This window comes from Castanea sativa, chromosome 1 (assembly GCF_040712315.1).
Source record: "Castanea sativa cultivar Marrone di Chiusa Pesio chromosome 1, ASM4071231v1".
NCBI classification, from domain to species: Eukaryota; Viridiplantae; Streptophyta; class Magnoliopsida; order Fagales; family Fagaceae; genus Castanea; species Castanea sativa.
The window spans coordinates 73412087-73427346 of NC_134013.1; positions in this window are offsets into that span (position 1 = coordinate 73412087).

Here is a 15260-nt window from a genome sequence, read left to right on the forward strand (position 1 = left end):
CATAAGCAAATATGATTCCTTTTTCATTTTTTTAAGGTAATATTCGAGGGCAAATTGGTCATTTAGTCTTTTTTAGCAAAATTTATACACAAAAAGCCCCCCCTTTTGAAGTGAAAAATGTACATACTCCCAAAGCACTGCTCTAGAAGTATGTAAGAATTGCCCCTTTATGTAACTCGAGTTTTGTGAAAGGTGGCAATAGTTGATGTGGTTATCTTAAAAAAAAAATTGCTATTGTATATTTGTTTTAAGAAAATCATATTACACTCTTCTGACTCGTCTTTTTCACTTACTCTCTTGTCTCTATTCTCAAACTCGTCTATCTCTCAAATATTTCTCACTCTCCACTCATCGTAAAATCACTAATGCTCCGGCGATCTCTGCTCCTTTTTCTTCATAAATATAAAATCTCTCTCATTCTTGCTCGATACTCTCTTAACATTCCTAACGCATACTTTCCATCTAATCTTTCTCTTCTCTCTTTGTTTTTCATTATTTGAAATTGGTCTCTAAAACCTTAAACTACGATCAGAAACCCTACTATACGATCTCTAATCTCTATGCATCTGTGAATTTCTATATTTATTACTTTTGTTTCTGACTTTGGAGTTTTGTTAGTAAAATTGGTTGGTGGGTTTAACACCCAAAACGTCAAACTCAAAATACAAAAGAAAATTACACCTGCATTTTGGGTTTGTCAGTGATTATTTATGGATGAAAGCAATATAATTTGTTGTTTTTTAAAATTATTTTGTACTATGTGATTTTGAAAATTGAGCTCTGAAGTACAAAAATTAGAATTCCTCTACCTCACGTGCTTTGTTTAAGTATGTGTTGAGAACAAATTGTAACCAAATCCAATATTATAAACAATTAAAAGGTGTCACAGAGTGAAGAGTTGATAGGATATGGCCCTTCTTCGTTCAAAGGAATAGACGACAAATAATTCATTATCAGTGCAGTGTATTATCCCTTTTTAATGCAACTGCTGAATACACAATCATATAGTGCATTAAAATGCCAAGTTGCCAATGCAAATGGAAGATTTACAGTTTATGCTGATAAGTTCCTTTAATTTGATGACTTGCTCGATCGATATGTGTCTTGCCTATTTTCTTTTTATTAATCGATCAGGGAGAACAATAACCAAATCAGGTAATTATTAACAGATTTCAAAGCACTTGTGGAACAAACCCACAAGAAAAGAGCTATTGACCATGAAATTTTATAATTTAAATAAAATAAAATAAAATAACGAAAGAAAGCCAATGATCATATTTACCTAGGAATAAAACACACAAATTGGAACGCAATTTGTCAAATTTGAAATGAAACCCAACGCTTAACAAGGCAGATGCTCAAAATTAATCTAAATAAGAAAAAGGATTTCGCAAAATATAGATCCAAAACAGAACAAAAAAATTGGAAAAAAAATTCAAACAAATATATATGTCAATAGCTTGAAGCCATGTCAATAATCTCTCTCTCTCTCTCTGGGCCAAATTGAGAGCTGCATTTTGAACTCATAAAAATCAAGTTCTAAACTTGAGTCCCATGCAAGAAATTAAATAATAAATAGAGTAATGTTACAAATACTACAAGTTTTATTATATTGATCTTACAAATTGATGTATCACCAATTAGAAAAAAAAAATTCAAATTCATATATGAGTTATTTGAAACCCACCAATCATATTAATTGTCAAATACTCTCAAAACCTGGTGGAAATATCTCAAGCTAACCCTTTACTATTTCTCTCTTCCTCAACTTGCATCTCTCCACAATTCAAACTTCTTCAGTTTTATATAGATTATAAATTATGTTAGGACATATGTGATTGGTTCTTAGAAACATATGTCAACATTTTATGTAATTTGGTTAATCTTTTGACAAAACGCACTTTACTTGTAATTGGGTAAATCTAGGATGTGTTTAATACTTCAAGGAACAAGATTTCAAGTCCAAGTATTGAAGCCATGCAAGTCTGTCCAAGATTCAAGCTAAGAAAGTGTTGTTCATTAAAGCTCAACAGCTAGCTCGACAGCTAGCATCTATCGAAACCTGTAGAGTTGTTGAAGCCCATGGCTCGACAGCAGCTTGACAGATAGGCATCTTTCAAGGTTTATGAAAAACAGAATTTCAGATCTATTTTAACTCCAATCTGTGATTATGTGTTTGAGCCTTTTTTTCTCACAACCCTAAACATATATAAGGATTATTTTAAGGGCCGTATCTGGTGACATAGCTAAGAGCACAATTGCACAAGAGCATAATTTCACAAGTGTGACCAAAAAACCTAGTTTTACCCCAGTTCTTGAAGAAGCTGTTGTATTTGTACACCGTATAGTTTTGTGACCAAGCAACTTCACGATCTTCATTTGTTGAAGAGAAGAACTTTGTAGCCAACATCTTCCTCAAATTGGTGATTGAAGTTGCGTACTAGGATCCATGCAATTAGTTAATCACGTACTGGGAGCCGTACATCAAAAGAAGAGATTGTCACTACAAAACAAGTCCAATTGGGTATTGGGGTAAAGGTTTAACTGTAGGTTGGTATAAGGTACTGGGATTCCTTTACTTGTAACCACTTGTTCTGATAATAGTGGATTCTCGAGAGTGGTGACCTTAAAATCACCAGGTGAGGTTTTTGTCTTTGAAGTTTTCCTCATTCGTAAACAAATCACTGTGTCAAATTTATTTTTCCGCTGCATTTAGTTTATTAGTGATTTGTTTGTACTACCACGCGTTTGTATGTTAAATTGATTAATTAATTAAACTTAGCTAATTAATCAATTAATCCATCACAATGGGTCACTACGTTTTTGGCCTATCAAATTATAAATTATGTTTGAATAAAATTTTTAAAACTCAACCATAAAACATGCTTAAAATTTTTATTAATTGATTTATAATAACAGTTATTCTTTACATCCAAATCCAAATGCAACTTTAAGATTTAACAAATTCTTCTAGTTCCTTCTTGATAGAACACACAAACAAAATTAAACTTAGTGGATCTTTTTCGACTTTGTAGCTGTTAGTATATTAGTATATGAATCAACCTTAGGTACAGTTCCTTAGAATCCCTTCTTAAAATTCAATCATATGGAGCTACTTGACTAAAAAATACATTTTCCTCTTATGAGAAAAAATTCACATGACAAAATCTTAAGAGGTAAACTAAAGGAACAGTACATAAATACTGTACCTACATCTTACCCTTAGTATATATTAGTTTCCATGTATTCTCACCTCACCTAATTGAACAAGAATCAAATTAAGGAAATTTTCCCATGTACAGTGTCAACTCTCAGGGCTATATAAGAGTAAAACTATAGGAACAAACTATTTTACAACATTTTTACAAATGGTTAATGAGACCAACTTCTTATTGGTTTTCATCTAAGCCTATTATTAACATCACTTTTTTATTTAATAATAATAACTTACCCAATAAGTCTATCAACAAAATATTTTTCACAAAGTCCTTTTTTCTCTCTTGATGATGTCAATGGCAGTTTATATTTGGAACGAATTAAGTAGGCCCAAGGGCCACCAGACCATTCCACAAGAGTGATCCCAAATGATGGTTCAAAGTCCATGCAAGGTGGTTTACACTTTACAAGGTAAGAGCCCAGCCCGTGACCATGAGGATTGGGCCAAACAACTCCCTGAGTAGTAAATGAAGCTATTTTTAATTTCTTACCAAAAAAAATAAAAAAACCAAAAAGAAGCTGTTTTAATTTTTACGTGTGTTTAAGGCAAAAATGGAAGTGATAAGAATCAAATTAAGGAAATTTTCCCATGTACAGTGCCAACTCTCAGGGCTATATAAGAGTAAGACTATAGGAACAAACTATTTTACAATATTTTTACAAATTGTTAATGTGACCAACTTCTATTTGGTTTTTATCTGGGCCTATTATTAACATCACGTTTTCATTTAACAATAACAATTTACCCAGTAAGTCTATCAACAAAATATTTTGCACAAAATCCTTTTTTCTCACTTGATGATGTCGATGGTAGTTTATATTTGGAACGAATTGAGTAGGCCCAAGGGCCACCAGACCATTCAACAAGAGTGATCCCAAATGATGGTTCAAAGTCCATGCAAGGTGGTTTACACTTTACAAGGTAAGAGCCCAGCCCGTGACCATGAGGATTGGGCCAAACAACACACTGAGTAGTAAATGAAGCTATTTTTAATTTCTTACAAAAAAAAAAAAACATAAAGAAGCTGTTTTAATTTTTACGTGTTCAAGGCAAAAATGGAAGTGATAAGAATCAAATTAAGGAAATTTTCTCATGTACAGTGTCAACTCTCAAGGCTATATAAGAGTAAGACTATAGGAACAAACTATTTTACAACATTTTTACAAATTGTTAATGTGACCAACTTCTATTTGATTTTCATCTGGGTCTATTATTAACATCACTTTTTCATTTAACAATAACAACTTACCCAATAAGTCTATCAACAAAATATTTTTCACAAAGTCCTTTTTTCTCACTTGATGATGTCAAGAGCAGTTTATATTTGGAACGAATTAAGTAGGCCCAAAGGCCACCAGACCATTCCACAAGAGTGATCCCAAATGATGGTTCCAAGAATCCAAGTCCATGCAAGGTGGTTTTCACTTACAAGGAAAGAGCCCAGCCCGTGACCATGAGGATTGGGCCAAACAACACACTGAGTAGTAAATGAAGCTTTTTTTAATTTCTTACCCCCCCAAAAAAAAAAAAAAAAAAAAAGAAGCTGTTTTAATTTTTACGTGAGTTCAAGGCAAAAATGGAAGTGATAAATTAACCCAAACGTAAAAGCCCAATTCCAACCGACATATGGAACTACGGCCGATGAACCATCTTTCTTGTCATGTTCCTCTTAGTTCTGCTGTATGGACCAAGCCCATTCATAGCAGGAAGGATCCAGCACATGAGATAATGAGGAGTTGTGGATTGGAGGACCGTCTAGTGGGCTTGGAACATGAAAAGGACCAATAAGCCCATGTAAAGTGTATTGTGCAATGATAAGCTCATGGTCGTGGGAAAGTTTAAAAATCTGTTTAATCAATGCCCACACTTACGTCTATTTGGGATTCGTTTGTTTTATTAAAATTGAAAAAATTTTGTTGAAAGTACTATAAATAAAGATAAAAGTTAGCTGAAGTAATACAGTGGAACTTATGAATAGTACTAAAAAATGCAGTGAGACCTATAAATAATAGCAAAAATAAGCTGAATAGTAAAATAAGTTAATTTTTCAAGTTAGAGCTAAATGCACACTTCTGGTGGCTTTTGGCCAGTAGATTAGTCAAGATCAGATAAGTTTCAGCCGCAGCCACCCTTAATTTCAGTATCCACTGCCCAAAACATGAAGATGCCAAAGTTCAGCAAATACAGCAAACTTCCCTCTCATTCAGCAAATCTTCTAGTAATCCCGACAAACCTATAAGATTGAGGGGAAGCTGGAAACAAAAACCAATAGACCCGAAGTGGTTTAAACTTTAGATAGATACGGAAAAATAATTTTACAATCAGGTATGGTACTTAACCCAAAACCAAGTTTCAGGCAGTCTCATGAACTTTTGAGTGTACAAAACACAAATGACCATTTCTTCTTCATTATACCAACCATAATTATCCCTTATTGAGATATTAACATCGTGATTCACTCCAATTTCATGATATTGCAGTATTGTTTCTTCTCTTGTGTAGACTTGTGAAGTGTTAGAACTTTCAAAGACATAACCCTAACCTTCTTCACCAACTATGTAGACAAGTAGTGGCAGCTTTAGTAATTTTTTTAGAGTAATCACTAAAAAACTTAAATTATACAAAGTCTAATATGGAAATAACTTAAATATCTCAACGTCACCAAAAAAAAAAAAATCACGCAAATAAATTAAGTATTGAAATTTCTTTCTACTGACAAAGAAAAAAAGAAAAAAGAGACTAATAAGAGATAAAGTGGAAATTAAAAATGCTAAGATGAGAATCATAAAGTGAGAGACAGTATTAAATGATAATAAAAAAGTGATATTTACTATAACTTTGAGCTGAAACGCTAATGAGAGCAAAATTGTTGTGACTGCAAAGTCAAAGAGAATATCACTATTGACATTGCAAAGGAGAACTCACGGCTATAGTATTTCTCTTTAAGGAAAAATGAAATTATAAATTATTTTTATGTAACAGGTTGAATGAATTACAATTTTGAATGATTAGGGAATTTTGTTTTTATTTTTCTATTTAAATGAATTACAAATTGAAATGATTAGGGATTTTTATTTTTATTTTTCTGTTTTTAAATAGGCTTTCGGTTGAATAATTTTTTCACTTCTTGCTATTTGGTCTAGTTTTGTTTTTATTTGGATTATTTTTATTGTTATTTAAGCCTTTTTTAAGGGGGTTGAGAATTATGTTTGGGGGGCTAGAATTATTTTTGAAATAATGTTACGATCACAATATTTTCACAACAAATCTTATCCAATAAGATATTATTGGTGAGTAAAAAAAGTAATGTCAGTATTTGACTCAAATTAAAATCAGTAACAACTTACTTTGTTGTGAAAATGTTATAAATATGGTATTGCTCTTACTTTTTTGAACCCAAATTCTTGTGATTTTTAAATCATGGTGTTCAACATTTTTATTAGGAGCTCAAATTAGGTTAGATTAGTATATAATTTTTTTTTTGCAAGTACATATGTACAGTTTTACGCAAGCAAACATGGAACTGCCATTGTAGAGCACGAGAGTGGCGTATTCGACTCCCCAAATTGATCCTGTGTTAGCAAGGAATGACAAACAAGTGAAGACAAGTGGCCTATTTGGTACATAAACTTAAACACATGTTTTCAGTTTTTAACATTACACGTATTTTCATACATTTTTTCATTCACACATATTTTCAAAAAAAACTAAAAACTGTTGTTTAAACACACGTATCAAACGGGCCAAAGATATTTCAAAAACCAACCCTCATGGATGACATACTTTGTAATGATTGATGCGTAAAAAAGATAATGACAATAATAGACAAAGGTAATAGTAATATTGCTTTAATAATAAAAGTCACATCAACTATTATAAAAAATGTTATATCAATAAAACTACTCTTCCAAACCATCATAGCTGAATTTTTATTTTTATTTTTAAATGAAAATAAAAATGTGCTAAGCTCTAACCCAAAGCCCTTAAAAAAAGTGAAAATGAAAATATCAGGAGCTTGCATGTCTATAGTTTCAAATTAAAATTTGTATATCAAATTTAAATAGGTTTCAATTGCTTAAGGTCTTGTAGTTTAATTGGTTGGAACCTTTTATGTGTCAATGGCTTTAAGTTGACTATGGTTGCATTTTTTAAACGATGGTATATGTTGGGAAATTTAGACCCTAGTTGATAGAATTAACAAGTTTTAAACCCAAGTTGTTAATTAGATTTATTATGCATAAAACTTGTTAAAACAAACAAACATCAATATCATGTCAAAACTAAGTGCAGCAAAAAAATAAATAAGACAAGATATGATGACCTAGGAAAACCAATGAAACCAATCAGTTTCACAGTAAAAAACCTGGGGGGGAAACTTTCTCGAAAAGCAATCCACTACAGTAAAGAGAAGTTTCAAATCTAGTATAAAACCTTTGTCCCTAAACTCTACAATCTCCATAGATGAACTCACAGCAGAAACCTTCTACCGCTTCAAAACCTCTGAACTCTTCAATATATGAACGCCACCCTTTGATGCACGGATCCCAGTACGTGACTAACCAATTGCGCGGATCTCAGTGCGCGACTTCAATCACCAACTAGAGAAGAAGATGTTGGTTGCAAAGTTCTTCACTTCATCAACAATGAAGATCAAGAAGCACTTGGTTACAAAACCCTAAGGCGCAAAGATGCAGTAGCTTCTTTTAGAGAGAATAAGGCTTTGGTCACCTTTTGCATATGTTCTCCTTGTATTCTCTCATGTGACTGCCTCTAAAATAAGCTTTAGATATGCCTAGGGTTGTGAGAAAAGAAACCCTACACAAATACAAAAGCTTGGCCCAAAAATCAGATCTGAAAATTCTAATTTCCGTAACCTCGATAGATACCTCGATAGATAGCATCTGTCGAGCCTCATTAAACCTCGATAGATAGCTATCTATCGAGCAGCTGTCCACAGGTGTCCAGCAGGTGTCCAGCAAGTGTCCAGCTATCTGTCCAGTTTTAGTAAACACATTTTTCTTCACTTGTTTCTTGGTCCAATCTTCATGGCAGACTTGAACAACATGTTCTTTGAAGTATTAAACACATCCTAGATCTACCCAAATATAAATAAAGTGCGTTTTGTCAAAAGATTGACCAACTACTTAAAATATGTCCTTAACAATACAGATCCTCTATAAAAATATAAATAAATAAATAATTGGTTGGACCTATAGCCACGCTTTAAAAACACGACTTTAGGTTAGGATTTTAAGTCTTGTTTCAAAGAAACACGGCTTTAGGTTGGCTATGGCTGCGTTTTTTAAACGCAGCTATAGGTCCTCTTTTAAAAATTAAAAAAACAATTCAGTTGGACCTATAGCCACGCTTTAAAAACGCAACTATAGATCAAGATTTTAGGCCACGTTTCTTAAAAATACGGCTTTAGGTTGGCTATAGCCACGTTTTTCAAACATGGCTATAGGTCCTCCTTCAAAAAAAAAAAAAAATTATTTGGTTGGACCTATAGCCATGCTTTCTAAACGCAACAATAGGCCCTATCAAAAAACTCGGGTATAAACACCTATAAATGTGGCTATAGGTCAATAGTTTAAGTTGCGTTTTTCAACAATGTAGCTATAGGTTAGCTATGCCGAGTTTTTTGTAAACATGGCTAAAACAAACGCGATTATAGCCCGCATTTTTTGTAGTGAACACTATTTCACTCTATGCCACACAATATTGTATTTCAAAACTTTATTTCAGTAAATAAATAAATCAAAATGTTTTTGAAAGTGTATGACTTAAGATCCGTTTGGATACCGCTTATTGCTGAAAACTGAAAACACTATAGCAAAATAATTTTCAAATGTATGAATAGCACCGTGGGACCCAATTTTAAAGTTTTTTTTTTGTGAATAAAGTACTTGCGGGTTCCTTGAACAGTGCACGGGACCCACTGAAAAACACACAACGCAACTGAAAATTCAGTTTCAGCTCTATCCAAAAGTTGGCTTAATATGCCTTAGGATCTTAATTATAAGCTAACTTATTACTTATTTTTCTACTATTTATGGATTCCACATGAGTCACATACTTATTTTATTTAGCTTTTACTTTTTATCTATAGCACTTTCAGCAAAAACTTTTCCTCAAAAACTAGATAAGTTGTTCCTCAACGAACACTTTAAGTGTGCATTTGGTATGGATTATTTTTACCAACTTATTTTACTATTCAGCTTATTTTTGCTACTATTCATTAGTCCCACTACATTTTTGGTACTATTTATGAGTCTCACTATATTATTTTAGCTAGCCTTTACATTTATCTACAGTACTTTTAGGAAATAGTTTTCAATTTCAATAAAATAAGTGAATCCCAAACAAACCCTAAATGTGCGTTTGGCTCCAAATTAAAAAGGTAGCTTATATTCAGCTAATTTTTGCTACTATTCATGGGCCCAACTGCACTTTTTGGTACTCTTTATGGGTCTTATTGTATTATTTTAGCTAACTTTTACCTTTATTTTTAGTACTCCAATAAAATTTTTTCAGTTTTAGCAAAATAAACAGGTTCCAAACTGACCCTAATTTAAAATTTCTAATTTGATAATTAGAGGAGGAGGATTTGAATTATAAATGTTTCTATTGGAAATACCAAGAAATGCCTTGAGCCATAAGACTCTTGGGCACTAAGTTAAATGGTTAAAAATGTATTTAACACTATTTTTTCGGCTTATCAATTATTATCATTCCATTACAACATACCTCACGCATTGCATGGGCTAAAACTAGGTTTTCATAATTCTTAAACTCCTTACCATTTAGTAGATCCTACACATTGTGTAATGTCTTAGACCTCTCTCTTTATTTGAGTTGTAAACGAGTCAAGCATTAAGATATTAAAGATTATTTAGTTTACTTTGCTATCAAGATTGAGTTAAACTCAAGCTTAAAAATTGAGCTCAATTTTAATGTTCTAGCTTAGTCGGTAAATTTTCCAAATACACACGAACTTTGTTAAGTTAGTTAGATAACTTTACTGAAAACAATTTTCAGTTAATAAGTATAAGTAAGATCCAACTTTTCATTGGCGGAAATAAATAAACTAAAGAACATTGATAGTGAATTTATATATTGAAGTCTCGCTATTTTATATGCTACATCTAGAGATATAATTTCTTTTTTCATGCTTTTAAAAATTCCAAGTTTTAAATTCAATTTGGACATTGCGTAAAAGGCCTTGTTTGCATCATCCAATAATAATGTGACACATCAAACTTTTACACAAAAAAGAAAAAAGAAAAAGAAGTGAGCATAAGATACTTAATCACACCCTCGTAAATACAAGATACAATAAAAACAAAACCTAAATTAGCATAAAAGCCCAAAGCCATAGCCAATCGATTCCTGGAGCTCATTGCCATCATCAGTGGCGGTGGTTTCTAGGCTCACATTCCCTCTCTATAAGCCACTCTCTCTTTCTTATCTCACTAGATCAAATTCCCAAAATTGAGATTTTTTGAGTGTTTAAAGAGAGAGATAGAAGGATGAGAGTTTAAAGTTATCGCTGGCAATGCTAGTGATGATCAGTAAAAATGAAAGTGATGAACAACAAGCTTTTTCTGCAATGATGTGGATCTTGATACAAGAAAAGGAAGAGAAATAGGAAAGAGAGTTTCGATCATTTTAATTTCAAACATATAAAGTCTATTCCTGATAATTACTATTTATCATCAGATCAAGACATCAATCAATTTTTTTTGTATAAGTAGGACTTAAACTCCAAATTTCGTAGTCAATGACAAGAAACTAACTAGTTGTATTAATTAAAATCCACAAATAAGAATTAAATATAGATTAGGGTCCGTTTGGATACAGCTGAAAACTGAAAACACTGTAGCAAAATAATTTTTAAATGTGTAAATAGTGTCGTGAAACTTATTTTTAATGAAAAAGTTACTGAAAAGTCAACAATTTCGACTATAAAAAAAAAAAAAAAAAGGCATGAAACGCCAACTTTTACTGTTTATAAGCCTCTTGCACTGTTCATGGACAATAAACACTGCAAGCAGCGCTATCCAAAAAAAAAAAAAAAAAGCTGAAACGCGTTTTGGCAAAACGTGTACGTATTCATCTGAATCCAAACATTACCTAAGAATGACTAAATCCCCTCTCATAAAAATGGGTCACAGTATCTAATTAATTAGATCTTGATTTACTATGGACTAGTGGTTAATATTAAAAATAATAAAAATAAAAATAAAAAAGGGTAACGTAGTCATCGCGTCCAGGAACTTAGTGGGATCCAACTTAAGATTCTGCAGTGGTAATTTTCTCGTCGCCTTCCTGGACAAGGATAAGACTTGCCCGTATTGACTAAGATATGATAAGATTCACAACCATCAAAAAGGATTCGATGAAAGACTTATTTCCAGCTGACCAATTTAGTATAATGCATTGGTAATTTCCTCCTCTCTTCCTGAGAAATCACAATACCAACAAGGATTGGAGGAGGAAAATAAAATATTCTTTCCAAATGACTTACAAGGGTATTTTTTCCAAATGACTTAAAAATAATTGACCATGTGAGCACATGATTGTCGACAAAATTAAGGGAGGAAAAGAGCCCTTTCATTTCTTTTTCCTTTTTTAAGTTTTACTAATGCTTTGTACTAAGTTGGTTGTGAGTCATAGCTGTCGACAAAATTAACGGATGAAAAGAGTCTTTTCTTTTCTTTTCTTTTTTTATTTGCTTAATGGAGGAAAATAATCTTTTTCAATTGACTAAAAAGGGGTTGCCAATTTGACTAAGAGCATGGAGTTAAAACAAAAGTGATGAACAACAAGGATTTTCTGCAATGATTTGGATTTCGATACAAAAAAGGGAAGAGAAATAGGAGAGAGAGTTCTCATCGTTTTAATTTCATATATATGGAGTCTACTTTATAATAATTAGCTTGTAATCCCATGCATATGTATGAATATACTTAAAGATATACAATAAGATGTATAATATAATTTCTATATATATAATTGAAATACTATTGATAGTCATTTTTATATTTTGTTAACTCTTAAAAAAAATTGTAAAGATATTATTAAGTATAAAATGTAAATTATCCATATTATTTATTTATTTATTGTGAAACACTTTTTTTTTACTATTCATTTATTCTAAACTCTTTAATTTTTGTACTTAATGTCTCACTTAGATGAATATTTACGATATGGTCCCACATTTGATTCTAAAATTAAGAAATAAAACTCTTTGAGAATAAATAATTTAAGACACATGGTGTAAAATTAGAATTCTAATTTGGAATTCTAATTTGAGTTTCTCTTAGCTTCACCTATTATTATTATTATTATTATATATATATATATATATATATATATAGATTACTTTTTATCATCAGATCAAAACATCAATCAGTTTTTGATGACTAAGAGTATTAAATTCCAAATTCCAAATTCCAAATTTCTTATGTGATGACTAAGAGCATTAACACTAATGAAGCTAAAATTTTTAGCTTTTAGCATCTCAAAAACTTGTTTATCTTTTTAACACGCCACTTTATAACACACTCAACATCAATGGTTCTATTTTTTTACTACTTCAATTAAAATAATATGAAGAACTCATTAAAATAATTAAAAAAATCCACCACAAATCTAGAAAGGTGAAGGTGGTTTGGGGAAAAAAGAAAAAATCTAGACAGGTGGAGAGAGTAGATAAAAAATGTGCGAAGGAGATTAAATGTGATTATATTTAATTGGAGCATGAATAAAATATTAGTTTTTATAAATAGTTTTGAGCTTCAATGATCTTACATAGATAGCAGATCACTGTAGTTCAGTTCGTAAAAAATTTAGAAATGGCTACAACAATGTAACTTTTTATTATTATTATTATTGTAACGTTGGTTGTTAAAATTAGCAATCTGGTTTTTTAGCACTGTCAATACTAATTCTCTAAGATATTATTACCGATGACAAGGGAATGAGTCTTTCCACGAATGACTTACAAAAAAGTAGCCTATATCAAGAATAAAGTTAAGTAACAATATTTTTACAACAAGTTTTGGGTGAAAAATTGTTAGTGCTAAATAAAAAGATAATATTCGTGGTGAATTCAAATGAGATCTAGTAACAGATTACGACCTAATTTTTTTTATGAAAATGTTATGGATATAACACTACTCTAATATCAATTGCATCTAGTACATTATAATTGGCATGGCTTAGCTAATTCATCTTTTGTAATACAATAAGATTGTTGACTAGGTTGTAACTCGTGCTTATGCACGTTATAACAATAATGATGATAAGGTGATCTTACCAAGGTGGGTGAAGTTGTCATCTTAGCTATTGAACAGTGTATAAGAATAGGTCACTTAACACCAAAACTAAGAAAACTAAATTGGAATCATAGCTCAAAATTAGACCACAGTTGGAATCTAATTTAAATAAGATTTAAATTTTACCCGCGCTTCAAATTTAATTCAAGTTTAACATGATATCATGATATGTATGATTATGTTTTTTTTTTTTTTAATCTCTCTTTTTGACTTCTTGCATAATATTAAATAGACTTGGGCATTGGAATTGTCCGCCATTCCACTGATTCACAAACTTTTCTTCCCTTCAACAATTACGTCCACACTTCCAGTACAGAGGAATTGCCTTCTAAGTAGTAACCATATTTGGAGGTTTATCTTTGAGGGCAGCTGCTTAATCCATTTGACCTCAATCATTCTTCAGGTAGATGTAACATACTAACATGTATGCATGCATCAACTTCTTTTATTTTCTCCTATCATTTTTCTTCTTTCATATTTTGTATGATGAAAACACTACCTGTTTTATGGCGCTATATGATTTTCATGTTTAATTTGAGCATTCATGCTTTAAGCATTTGAGAAAATGGATATTTTTTACGAGAAAAATTGAATTTGTTTTTTTTCTTTTTAAGAAAATTTTAAGAATATATATTTGTGTGTATTTTTTTTTTCATTTCATAATAAACAACACTTATATAATTATTCAATTATAAATGAAAAGGAAAAACTACACCAATGTTAATTTCATTTCCTTTATATTAGCGAACTAGCATCCGGGGATGCAAAAAAAACTTATTTTACATTCTCAAACACTACTTTATCTATTTTACCAGCCTATTTTACAGCTCAACCTACATCCCACATTTAATTTTTATATACAACCCAATAAAATAATATAAATTACCTAATAAAATAATAAAAAGTATTCTTCTCTCTTTGTTTCCTTGCACTATCTTTTTCTCTTCACACACAACCACAATATTAATTTTTTTTTTCTTTACCACCTATGAATAGTAAGGTCGCATATATGCAACCTTACTATTCATAGATTGCAAATTCTTTTACGTATACAAACTCGGATGGAGTGGGTTTTGGTTGTCTTAGGTTGTAAAATAGCAACTGGGGGGTGTTTACACCCCCCAATGCTAATGCTTACATGTTAGGTTCAACTTTGATTTTTTTTTTTTTTAAAAGGTAATGCTATAGTTGTTTTAAAACTTTTTGTACCACCTATTAATCAATAGATGTAATAGAATTTTAATTTATAATGTTTGTTTCGTGGTAGCTAGCTTATTTAAATATAATGAACACTTCCATATGAGTTATAATTATTGATCACATTTTGAAGTTGTCAATTACAGATAGTGGAAAAAAAGTGATAAATTTGTGTAAAAATAATTGTCTACCACACATTGTAGAAATCTTCAACAGATTGTAACAAACATTAATATGGTTAGGGTTGTCCACAAGACGAGCAAGTCGGGTTTGTGCCTAACCTGCAACCGACCTATACAAGATCGGGTGGGTGATTTTCCAACCCACAACCGACCCGTAATAATAATGGGTTTGTCGGTTCGGGTTGCCAGGGGGTGGTTGTCAATTTTAGGTTAAACCAAAATTCATTGGAATTTTGCGAAAACGCGGCGAGATCTTGCCAGATCCATCCAAGATCCAGTGAGATCTCGTCAGATTCGGCGAGATTTTCGCCAAATCATGTGGAG